Here is an 11,988-nt window from a genome sequence, read left to right on the forward strand (position 1 = left end):
AATGATAAATTCAAATATTATTAAAATAAAGACTGTTTATACATAGAGTTTCATTGTGAACACTCGGCCAATACTTGGCTCGACGTGCACCTACTCTAACAGGAATATGATTCAACATTCCATAATTCATCAATTAAATAATCTCGGATTAAAATGATAAAATCTCAGGCCTTACAGGAGCCGTGTGAATCGTTCACCAAAGGTATAAACTCTAACGCCCAATGAATGTTTATGATAAAATCATACGAGCGCCCAAATCAAAACATATTTTGATTGTCAAAACAAAATAAAAAATTTTAAACTTCCGCTGCGTTTGGGCGTGTAGAAAACCGATATCCAACAGTGGTATCAAAGCCAAGGTTTTTCTAAATCGTATGGTTTGATATTGAATAATTTATTTCTAACCACGCAAGAAAATTTTTCAGAAAATTGTAGCACCATAAAAATTATTTTTCTCTGCCCGGAACTGTTCCGGGCAGCGCGCGGTGCGCGACGGCTCCGCGCGCGCGCGGCGTGCGGAACGTCCGCACGCTGCGCGCACGGCGTGCCGCCCACAGGACCCCTGCTGCTGCCCGAAACGTTCGGGCAGCGGGGCGGGCAGCGCGGGCGACTGCCCGGGAGTGTCTCGAGAAGCGTGCTGTATGACGGGCTTGAATTGTTTGGGCCCAGGGTGTAATTTTCTGATTTTTCAAATTTTTGGGTAAAATTGATATTTTTAAAAATTGGTTCAATTTTTATTTTGAAAAATTGATTTTTGGAAAATTAAAAATTTTCTCTTAAAATAAATCATTAGAATATGATTTTAATTATTTATGGTAAAATGAGTTTTACAAGAAATCAATTAATATTGATTTAATTGAAAATTAAATAAAAGAGTTTATTTAATTTATTAAATTCTTTAATAATTGTGGTGGTTAGTGATAAAATTATTAGATATATGATTTATGAATTAATTAAATTGTTTAATTAAATTGATGTTAATATTTGATATTAAATGCATGAAGGATGATCGAGAGCTTTGACCAATATGTTAGGTGTATGTTAGGATATTTTACTGTTTTATTCGTTTTTAATATTTGATATTAATAAAGTGGGCCTGGTTTATAGCCCGTTCCCACCCCATGAGATGTATCCCTTATGTGCCATGACTATTTAAATGTAATTATTAGGAATAGTGGGAGATCAAGACTGGAAGATGGTGGGCCCGATGAACGAAATGAAGACATGTAAAATATTGGAAGCTCTTGTAATAGTTGCATTTGCATCCATGCATTCACCTAGGTTTTGGATCTGGATCCATGTTTGACTCACATGGATCTAATAGTGTTGGCGATCGATCATCCTTATTTATTGTTGAATATCATATTATGATATATGGGATATATAGTAGTATGCATGTATGTATATTATTAGATAATATAGTTGCATGGATCCGGCAAACATACAAACTCGTGGCACGCGATTTTTAAAATAAAATGATGAGACAATTTTAAAATTAAAATCCCTCATTTTGAATATGATTCAAAATTTATATCAAACCGAAAAAGTAAAAATTAAAAGGGTTTAATTTTTCCTTGCCTTCCATCAACCGTGGTTGCATGTTGATCGCTACCCGCGGACAGTGTCTGGCTCGTATTATTGGGGAGGCCTGTACGCCAGAAAGCTGTGACTTCCACCGGACATATGATGTGAATTGAGTGGAACTCCCATGACTTCGGCTCATATTATTGGGGGAACTCATGGCGACTGTCTACTACAATTCAACATTGATGGGTCGGTTTGACACGCGAAAATAAACGGCGTCATATTATTGGGTCCTTATTAAACGTGAGGCAAAACATGCGGAGGTTGCATAGGGATGCAATTGGATTCTACCTTTTAGAAATTATAATTGGCGTATATTATTCGGGATTATAATTGGCTAATTGGACTCTACGTACCCACTAAGAAAATACGATTTCCCTTTTTCATCAGAGGGTGGTGGAAATGTCAAAATAGTGGGAGGGAGATTTATAAAATAAAATCCATATTTTATATCTTAAAATTATTTTAAAATAATCAGCAACAATTATTCTGTTTCCATATCAGTATATTTTCGATTTTGTCACGTAATCCATTTTTGTTATTAACAAGTTAATCGTAACTAATTTTCAAGACTGGTTGGGAAAATTGTTCTGAATTCGGAGAAAATGACATACACACTATTGTCAGTCCTGCTGAACTGACAAAGCATGCAAGATGGTTAGAGCATAGTATACATGCTAAAGTGTAACATGCTCGCTTCTATGTCAAATGAACTGTAGGGACAGTTTGAGGAAATTTTGAATGCTGCTGACATTCGAATGCACGTGCAATTGTTGCATGGTGCATGAAACTATGCACACCACTTTCAAGGAGCTCATGACTACACACATGCAAGACAGGGCTTTGGCCCATGAGCGTGGTGTACGTATGACTGAGCTTATTAAGAATGTAGGGGGGCTGTAATATGTTATTCCTAACAAGTTACTAGATAACATCAATTTGTTGTCTTTCTCTTCCTCATTTGACGGGGTTATGGTGAACTTCAATTTGAATAAGATAGATGATAGCCTTGAAGAGCTAGTCAATACGCTTATGACTTATGAGATCACCATGAAATAAAAAAATCGTTGTTTTTATAATGGGCCTCTCGACGGACGAAAAATGGCCCACAAGGTAAGGGAAAGAAATGTTCTGCCCCTCACAAGTAAAACAATCCCAATAAGAGGCAAACTCTGAAAGACACTTAAAAGGCCTACAAAGCCCGCTAAGTTAGAACATATTTATTTCACTGCATGAAGTCCGGACATAAGAAATTATATGTGCCAGAAATGTTCTGGAAATGATAAGTAAATGTCCAAGTAAACATGATTTCAACAACAAACAAAATAAAGTTAGATGATCCAAATCCCACACAAATATGGCACGCTAGACTAGGTCATATTTCCCAAAGAAGGATGCACAAGCTAGTGGGAGAAGACATGTTTGACTTGTCAGACAAAAATTCTCTACCTGCTTGTAAGTCCTGTCTAAAAGGAAAAATGACCAAGACTCCATTCGATGGAAACGTGGAACGTGCACATGGTCTACTGGATTTGATCCACACAGACGTTTGTGGCCTGCTAAGTGTTAGCACAAAATATGGGCATTCCTACTTCATTACCTTTACTAATGACCATTCCAGGTATGGGTACGTTTATTTGATGAAATACAAATCTGAAGCATTTGAAAAGTTCAAAGAGTTCAGATCTGAAGTAGAAAATCAGCTGGAAAGAAGTTTTAAGGCACTTCGATCTGATCGAGGTGGAGAATACTTAAAGGCTGAATTTTTGGGTTATCTAAAAGAGAATGAGATTCTCTCACAGTGGACTCCACCAGCAACACCACAATTGAATGGTGTTTCTGAACGTCGTAAGCGAACCTTGTTGGACATGGTTCGATCCATGATGGGATTCACTGAATTGCCTACATCATTTTGGGGCTTTGCGCTTGAAATTGCGGCAATGTTGTTGAATAATTTCTACGCTAAAATAGTTGATAAAACACCATATGAGATATGGATGGGAAAAACTCCCAAATATTCTTGCGAGAGAATATGGGGATGTCCTGCTTATGTGAAGCAGACAGTGGGAGACAAATTGGATAGTAGATCCACTTTGTGCTACTTTGTAGGATATCCAAAGAATTCTGTTGGATATTATTTCTATCATCCCAATGAAGCACAAGTGTTTGTTTCAAGAAATGCCACCTTTTTGGAAAGGGAATTTCTATTAGATAGAAAAGGCAAGATGATAGAACTTGAAGAAATTCAAGATACTCCCTCAACTATAGAAGTTGAACCCATTTCCCAAGAACCAATAGTTGAAGTACAAGCTTCTAGAAGGTCTGATAGGGTTATTAGACCACCTGCAAGATATAGACTTCTTCATGAACAAGGCCATGATGAGTCTTGTGTTGGATGTGATCTAATGTATTTCAAAGAAGCAATATCTGATACTGATTCAACCAAATGGCTTGAAGCCATGCAGTCAGAAATGGACTCTATGTATTCAAACCAAGTCTGGACATTAGTGGATCCACCTGAGGGAATCGTTCCCATAGGATGCAAATGGATCTACAAAAGAAAGCTTGGGGCGAATGGGAAGGTAGTGACCTTCAAAGCAAGACTGTTTGGAAAAGGTTATACTCAAATGTAAGGAGTTGTCTATGAGAAAAATTTTTCACCAGTTGCTATGTTTAAGTCCATTAGAATACTACTAGCTATAGCAACATAGTATGACTATGAGATATGTCAAATGGATGTAAAGACTGCATTCCTCAATGGAGACATCAAAGAGGAAATTGATATGTCTCAACCTGAGGGATACACATCGGTAGGAAGTGAGCATAAGGTATGCAAACTTCAGAGATCAATATATGATCTCAAGCAGGAGTAAAGGAGTTGGAACCGCAGATTTGATAGCACTATCAAAGAGTTTGGTTTTGCTAAGAATCCTGAGGAATCATGCGTGTACAAGAAAGTCAGTGGGAGTGCAGTGACATTCCTGGTACTTTATATTGATGATATCCTGCTCATTGGGAATAATGTAGGATTATTGCAATCAACTAAAGTATGGTTAGCCAGTAAATTCTCCATAAAAGACATGGGTGAAGCATCCTACGTATTGGGATACAAATCTTTAGAGATAGATCAAAGAGGATGCTCGGCCTCACCCAAGCCACTTATATCGATACCATTATAAAACGATTCTCTATGGAATAGTCCAAGAGAGGATACTTACCAATGTGTCATGGTATTACTCTATCTAAAGCTATGTGTCCCAAAACTGATAAAGAGATAGAGATGATGACACGTATTCCATATACGTCAGCCATTGGTATTATCATGTATGGTATGATATAGACACGTCATGATGTTGCTTACGCTCTGAATGTTACAAGCAGATATCAGGGATGTCCTGCTTATGTGAAGCAGACAGTGGGAGACAAATTGGATAGTAGATCCACTTTGTGCTACTTTGTAGGATATCCAAAGAATTCTATTGGATATTATTTCTATCATCCCAATGAAGCACAAGTGTTTGTTTCAAGAAATGCCACCTTTTTGAAAAGAGAATTTCTATTAGATAGAAAAGGCAAGATGATAGAACTTGAAGAAATTCAAGATACTCCCTCAACTATAGAAGTTGAACCCATTTCCCAAGAACCAATAGTTGAAGTACAAGCTTCTGGAAGGTCTCATAGGGTTATTAGACCACCTGCAAGATATACGCTTCTTCATGAACAAGGCCATGATGAGCCTTGTGTTGGATGTGATCCAATGAATTTCAAAGAAGCAATATCTGATACTGATTCAACCAAATGGCTTGAAGCCATGCAGTCAGAAATGGACTCTATGTATTCAAACCAAGTCTGGACATTATTGGATCCACCTGAGGGAATCGTTCCCATATGATGCAAATGGATCTACAAAAGAAAGCTTGGGGCGAATGGGAAGGTAGTGACCTTCAAAGCAAGACTGCTTGGAAAAGGTTATACTCAAAGGTAAGGAGTTGTCTATGAGAAAACTTTTTCACCAGTTACTATGTTTAAGTCCATTAGAATACTACTAGCCATAGCAGCATAGTATGACTATGAGATATGTCAAATGAATGTAAAGACTACATTCCTCAATGGAGACATCAAAGAGGAAATTGATATGTCTCAACCTGAGGGATACACATCAGTAGGAAATGAGCATAAGGTATGCAAACTTCAGAGATCAATATATGATCTCAAGCAGGAGTAAAGGAGTTGGAACCTCAGATTTGATAGCACTATCAAAGAGTTTGGTTTTGCTAAGAATCCTGAGGAATCATGCGTGTACAAGAAAGTTAGTGGGAGTACAGTGACATTCCTGGTACTTTATATTGATGATATCCTGCTCATTGGGAATGATGTAGGATTTTTGCAATCAACTAAAGTATGTTTAGCCAATAAATTCTCCATAAAAGACATGGGTGAAGCATCCTACGTATTGGGATACAAATCTATAGAGATAGATCAAAGAGGATGCTCGGCCTCACCCAAGCCACCTATATCGATGCCATTATAAAACGATTTTCTATGGAAAATCCAAGAGAAGATACTTACCAATGTGTCATGGTATTACTCTATCTAAAGCTATGTGTCCCAAAACTTATAAAGAGATAGAGATGATGACACGTATTCCATATGCGTCAGCCATTGGTAGTATCATGTATGGTATGATACAGACACGTCCTGATGTTGCTTATGCTCTGAATGTTACAAGCAGATATCAGGCAAACCCTGGTCCAATGGATTGGAAGGCCGTGAAAGATATTCCTAAGTACTTGAGAAGGACTAAGAACTTGTTCATGGTCTATGGGGGTGGACAATTGAAATTGGAAGGCTACACTGATTCTAGCTTCCAATGTGACGTAGATGATTCGAAATCGATCTCTGGCTTTGTATTCATGCTTAATTGTGCGGCTGTCTCTTGGAAAGGTTCCAAGCAAGACACCGTTGCGGATTCCACCACTGAAGTTGAATACATTGTTGCATCAGCTGCAGCAAAAGAAGTAGTTTGGATGAGGAATTTTGTCCAAGAGTTGAGCGTTATTCCTAATGGAGTTGATCCAGTCCCGTTGTACTGGGACAACACTGGTGCCGTTGCGCAAGCAAAGGAACCAAGGTCTCATCAGCGATCCAAATCTGTACTGAGGAAGTTCCACATCATACGAGAGATTGTGGGAAAAGGAGACATATCGATCGAAAGAGTCCTCTCTGCAGATAATGTTGCTGATCCACTTACATAGCCCTTGTCAGGACCATTGTTTGAGAAGCATCGCGAAGCAATGGGATTAAATGATGCGATCCTTTGAACCACGAAAAGCAAACGCGATCAAAAACGGAGTCACGCCCTCGATTCGATGAAACAAAGAAACGGTTGTGTTGTCCCGATCTTTTTGACACAAGTAAGGTGTAATATTCACCTCTAAATTACGAAGAATTTAGCAACAAATATTAACGAAGGTAACAATCGAAATTCAAGCGAACCTTCAAAGAACTCGTCTTTGACAATCCGAGTGAAGAACAATTGACAAACGCCACAAAGTTTTAAACTTTGATAAGTTTGATTTGAGAAACACACGAAGTGTATACAAAGCCAAGCTTTGAAAAGTTGAGAGAAAACTCACAAATATCATAAAAAAATGTCAAAAGTTCTGTTTACAATCATTAATTTTCGTGTATATATTGTTACAAATCAGAAAGATATGAAAATCTCATTACCTAAACAATTAAAACTATAAATAGGAAACTAGGTATTATTCTCAGCTGCGGCGCGCTGGGGCGGCGAAGTTTGGCCGCCCTAGCGCGGGGCTCTCGGGTTCCGGGTCTTGATTTGGCTTCCTCTTCATCATCTAGCAATTGAATAACATTGAAATGCCTTCTAATTTCATTGTTATGCATGCCGAATTCTTTGACGCTTCGAATCGCAAGATTTAGCAAGTCATGCCCGGCCAGATTCATATCATACTCCCCTTCTTCAAAAAGATTTGTCCTCAAATCTTGGCAACCTACGCAAAAATGAAGCGAGTTAGTAATAACAAGAATTAAATTATCAACATGCTTACCTTTTAACACTAGATTGTAGATGCCATCGCCCATATGTGCCATCAACGTTTTGATACCTAACTCCTCCATGATTGCCTTCACTATCAACTCATCAACCTCAACATACACCAAATAATAAATGACACCAAATGATAAAATACCATTAAGTATCACAAAAATTAAGTTCCTCCCCTTCTTAGACCTAGTTAGCAACATAACAAAATCCATACAAATGTACGACCATAGTTCACTAGGAATAAGATATAACTGATGCATGATATAGGAATACCGTCGACATGTCATTCTCCCATATGCAATGCATGTATCACAATGACCCTCAACATGTCGTTTTATATGCAACCAACACATATAATCATGTATTTTATCAGCAATTAAACCACCACAATATGCTTCACTAGCACGTAACTCATGTAATGAATATAGAATGAAGAATTTATTCTCTTTAACATTGTATTCAATATGCACATAAAAATTCTTGTATTCATTCATGCTCTTTCTAACGTCATCATCAAACAAATATGAATCATGCAAATAGGACAAACTAAATGTATTATTCATGCCATCATCTGTCACACCACAATATTTGAAGTCTAATGCATATAATATTTTGTAGCCACCAATTCTCACCAATTTAGCAACTCGTGAGACATCAAAAGCAACAATGTTCAAAATTAATGTATGAAACTTCTCATAATTCTCATACCCATAAATTTTAGAGACAAAAGTGAATATACGATCAAATCTCTTAAAATCATCCCTTTCAACATTTTCTCTAAAATTTTGAAAATAACACATCAATGAATTAAGGTAAGGAAGCAAATCATACCTTATGTTTGTTGCGTTGGCAACTAACCTTACCTCACCTTGATTACTCCCAAATTCATATGCATCATCCCATTGTGTTCTCACACCATCAACACTTGCTCGCCTCCTCATCAGGACATCACCATCATCTTGCAAAGAAGAAATAATAATGCTCGGGATTGAACCGGCTATATCATCATAATGAGAATAAACCACTTTGTACAAAGGTACATGAAATGGTTTATGCAAGAATAAACAACTCTCAACCTCACTCTTTTCACTCTTTTGAGCCTTTAATTTATTTTTCTTTTTCTTTTCTTTGGCCTCTTTTTCTTTTTCATCTTTTCTCTCTTGTTTCTTTTCTATGGCCATCTCACTCTTTTGTTCTCTCTTTCTTTCGGTCATTTCGCATTTCTTTTCACTCAATTCATTAATAAATTTCAATTAATCCTCAAAAACATTTGGATTCAATTGAACCAATGAAATATTTTGTTCCTCAAGACATTTATGCACAACAATTTTTCCTTGCCTACCCTCCTTCTCCCTAGTACACAAAGTAGGCACTTATCCTCCTCCTAATGATTCAGCTTCCACTGTACATCGTTCAATATAATTCGACTCACCAACTAGTGGAATACTATAATCATCAATTTTATCAACCACAACCTCATATTGAGGCTCAACTACAACCTCAACTTCATGTTTAAGTTCAATAACAACCTCATCCTCCACAAGAAATTCAAGCTCACACACAACATCAACCTCCATTTGTGATTTAGGCTCAACTGAAGATTTTATTACGGTCACCTCCTCACGTGGACATTGGATGATATCATGCCCGACCTCTAGACACCAACAACATATAATATCACAAGTACGAGAAATTGAATTTTTAGATGTACCTTGATATTCATATTTGCTAGCTTCACGTTTCGACTCCTTCTTTGGCCTACCACTGATTTTTTCTCTCAAGCTCCCCCGCCAAGTGGATCTCAAAGACTCCCTATGCACATTTTGTTCATTTCTTCTGCCCACTCTTCTATTCTCCTCACTTCGACTATCATCATCACGACGCATCGCTCCACTTCCTTCAACTCCACTACCTCGTCTATTCTCATCAACATGCCTATCGTACATCTCCTCTTCCACACCTCTTATACCTATCACGTAGAGGCTTAAACTCCTTCTCTCACATGTTATCCAACCCCCTTAACATTGTTTCAAATTGACTATCGTCAATCATTATACTTGCAAGAAAATGTTAGTATAAACAATAAAAGAATAAAGTTTCCTCACAACAAATTCTCACTGGTCACTCCAATGAAAATTCACTCGACTCTTTTTTTTTGTCTATTTTTTTTTTGTCCTCACTACAAATACCTCACACGTCACTCCAAGAAATAACGCTCACACTCAAGTATTTTACTCGATTTTTGAGAGTTCTCTCGTAGGGTAAACTTTCAGGCTTTGTAGCTTGTGTGCATCAAACTCACAAGTTCAAACTTCACGACACTTGCAAACTGACTTACACGGACTACGTAAAGCAAGAAATTTGATATATATATTTTTTAAAATTTTTTTTTTTGACTGTGAGAGTCACTTGAGTATGACTCACAATAGAGATAAGAACAAGATTTAATGCTAAATAATAGCACAATATTTTTATTTATTTATTTTTTATTTTTTATATTTTATTTTTTATTGTGAGAGGCACTTGAATATGGCTCCCACAAGAGAATAGAACAAATAACAAAACCAAGCTATGCCAAAATTTCGAAATTTTGGTACACTTTTTTTTTTTTGGGATTGCACAAGGATGGCCGTGTAACTCGAAAAAAAGAAGAAAAAAAAATCAAAAATTTCGAGAATCGCAAGATCCACGAAAGATGAAGAACGATACGGATAAAACAGATCTGATAACAAACAAGGATAAATACAGATCTGAAAATAAAAAGAATAAACTTACTTGAATCAAAGGGAACTTAAAGCTCTGACACCAAATGATGCGATACTTCGAACCACGAAAAGCAAACGCGCTCAAAAACGGAGTCACGCCCTCGATTCGATGAAACAAAGAAACAGTTGTGTTGTCTCGATCTTTTTGACACAAGTAAGGTGTAATATTCACCTCTAAATTACGAAGAATTTAGCAACAAATATTAACGAAGGTAACAATCGAAATTCAAGCGAACCTTCAAAGAACTCATCTTTGACAATCCGAGTGAAGAACAATTGACAAACGCCACAAAGTTTTAAACTTTGATAAGTTTGATTTGAGAAACACACGAAGTGTATATAAAGCCAACTTTGAAAAGTTGAGAGAAAACTCACAAATATCATAAAAAAATGTCAAAAGTTCTGTTTACAATCATTAATTTTCGTGTATATATTGTTACAAATAAGAAAGATATGAAAATCTCATTACCTAAACAATTAAAACTCTAAAATAGCAAACTAGGTATTATTCTTGGCTGCGGCGCGCTGGGGCGACGAAGTTTGGCAGCCCTAGCGCGGGGCTCTCGGGTTCCGGGTCTTGATTTGGCTTCTTCTTCATCATCTAGCAATTGAATAACATTGAAATGCCTTCTAACTTCATTGTTATACATGACGAATTCTTTGACGCTTCGAATCGCAAGATTTAGCAAGTCATGCCCGGCCATATTCATATCATTAAAGTTATGGGTAGTTGGCTCTAAGGCAAGTGGGAGATTGTTAGAATAGATGCCCTGAAAGCCAACGGTTAGCTAGGGAATTTATTGACTCAAGTGAAATAAACAGTCTTTATTTTAATATAATTTAACTTTTTATGGTCTTGTTATACTTTATCTGTATACCCATGCAAATAGCATAGATAAAGTCCTTGATTATGCTTTAATACAAATGAATCGTAATTCGATGTTGAAACTCATTTGTAAACACTGCATATTCTAAATTCGTTCCTAGTCGATTCAGCCGCCTAAAACAGGGATAAAGGTCGCTTGAGCTTGAGACTAGCATCTGTGATGTTGTGTACTGTGTTTCTTGGTAAGGGCATGGAGATGTCCAAACACGCAGATGGGTAGTCATATGATGATTATACCGAACAACCCTCCCTCTAACTTTCCAAGTGTTTATCATTCATCGAGAGGATAAGTCCGTGGTTATTATTGTACACCATTAGTCCTTACGACCCGGGACAACACTGAGGCTCTATATGCTAGGGCTGTGCTTTGACTCGTTTACCGGCTCCAGGAAAGTCATCAAATGGCGAGGTTGGGTACAGTTGCGACACATATAAGAGCCAGTGCATTGTAGTCGGGGATTCACCGCTCACCTGCGGGTGTGGATATCTTATGTGATCTAATGAAATAATAGTGCATGGAATCTCTGGCCAGAGTATGAGATGTATGTTGGAGAAGGAGTTCTCCAATAGTACACGCGATGCTACTATTATAGTTGTCACATAGTTATCGAATTATTATGCAACCCTCGATGAACCAATGGTTGCAGATTCGATTGTATATATGAGATGAAGGGACCGTACTG

This window comes from Primulina tabacum, chromosome 15 (assembly GCF_025594145.1).
Source record: "Primulina tabacum isolate GXHZ01 chromosome 15, ASM2559414v2, whole genome shotgun sequence".
Taxonomy (NCBI): Eukaryota; Viridiplantae; Streptophyta; class Magnoliopsida; order Lamiales; family Gesneriaceae; genus Primulina; species Primulina tabacum.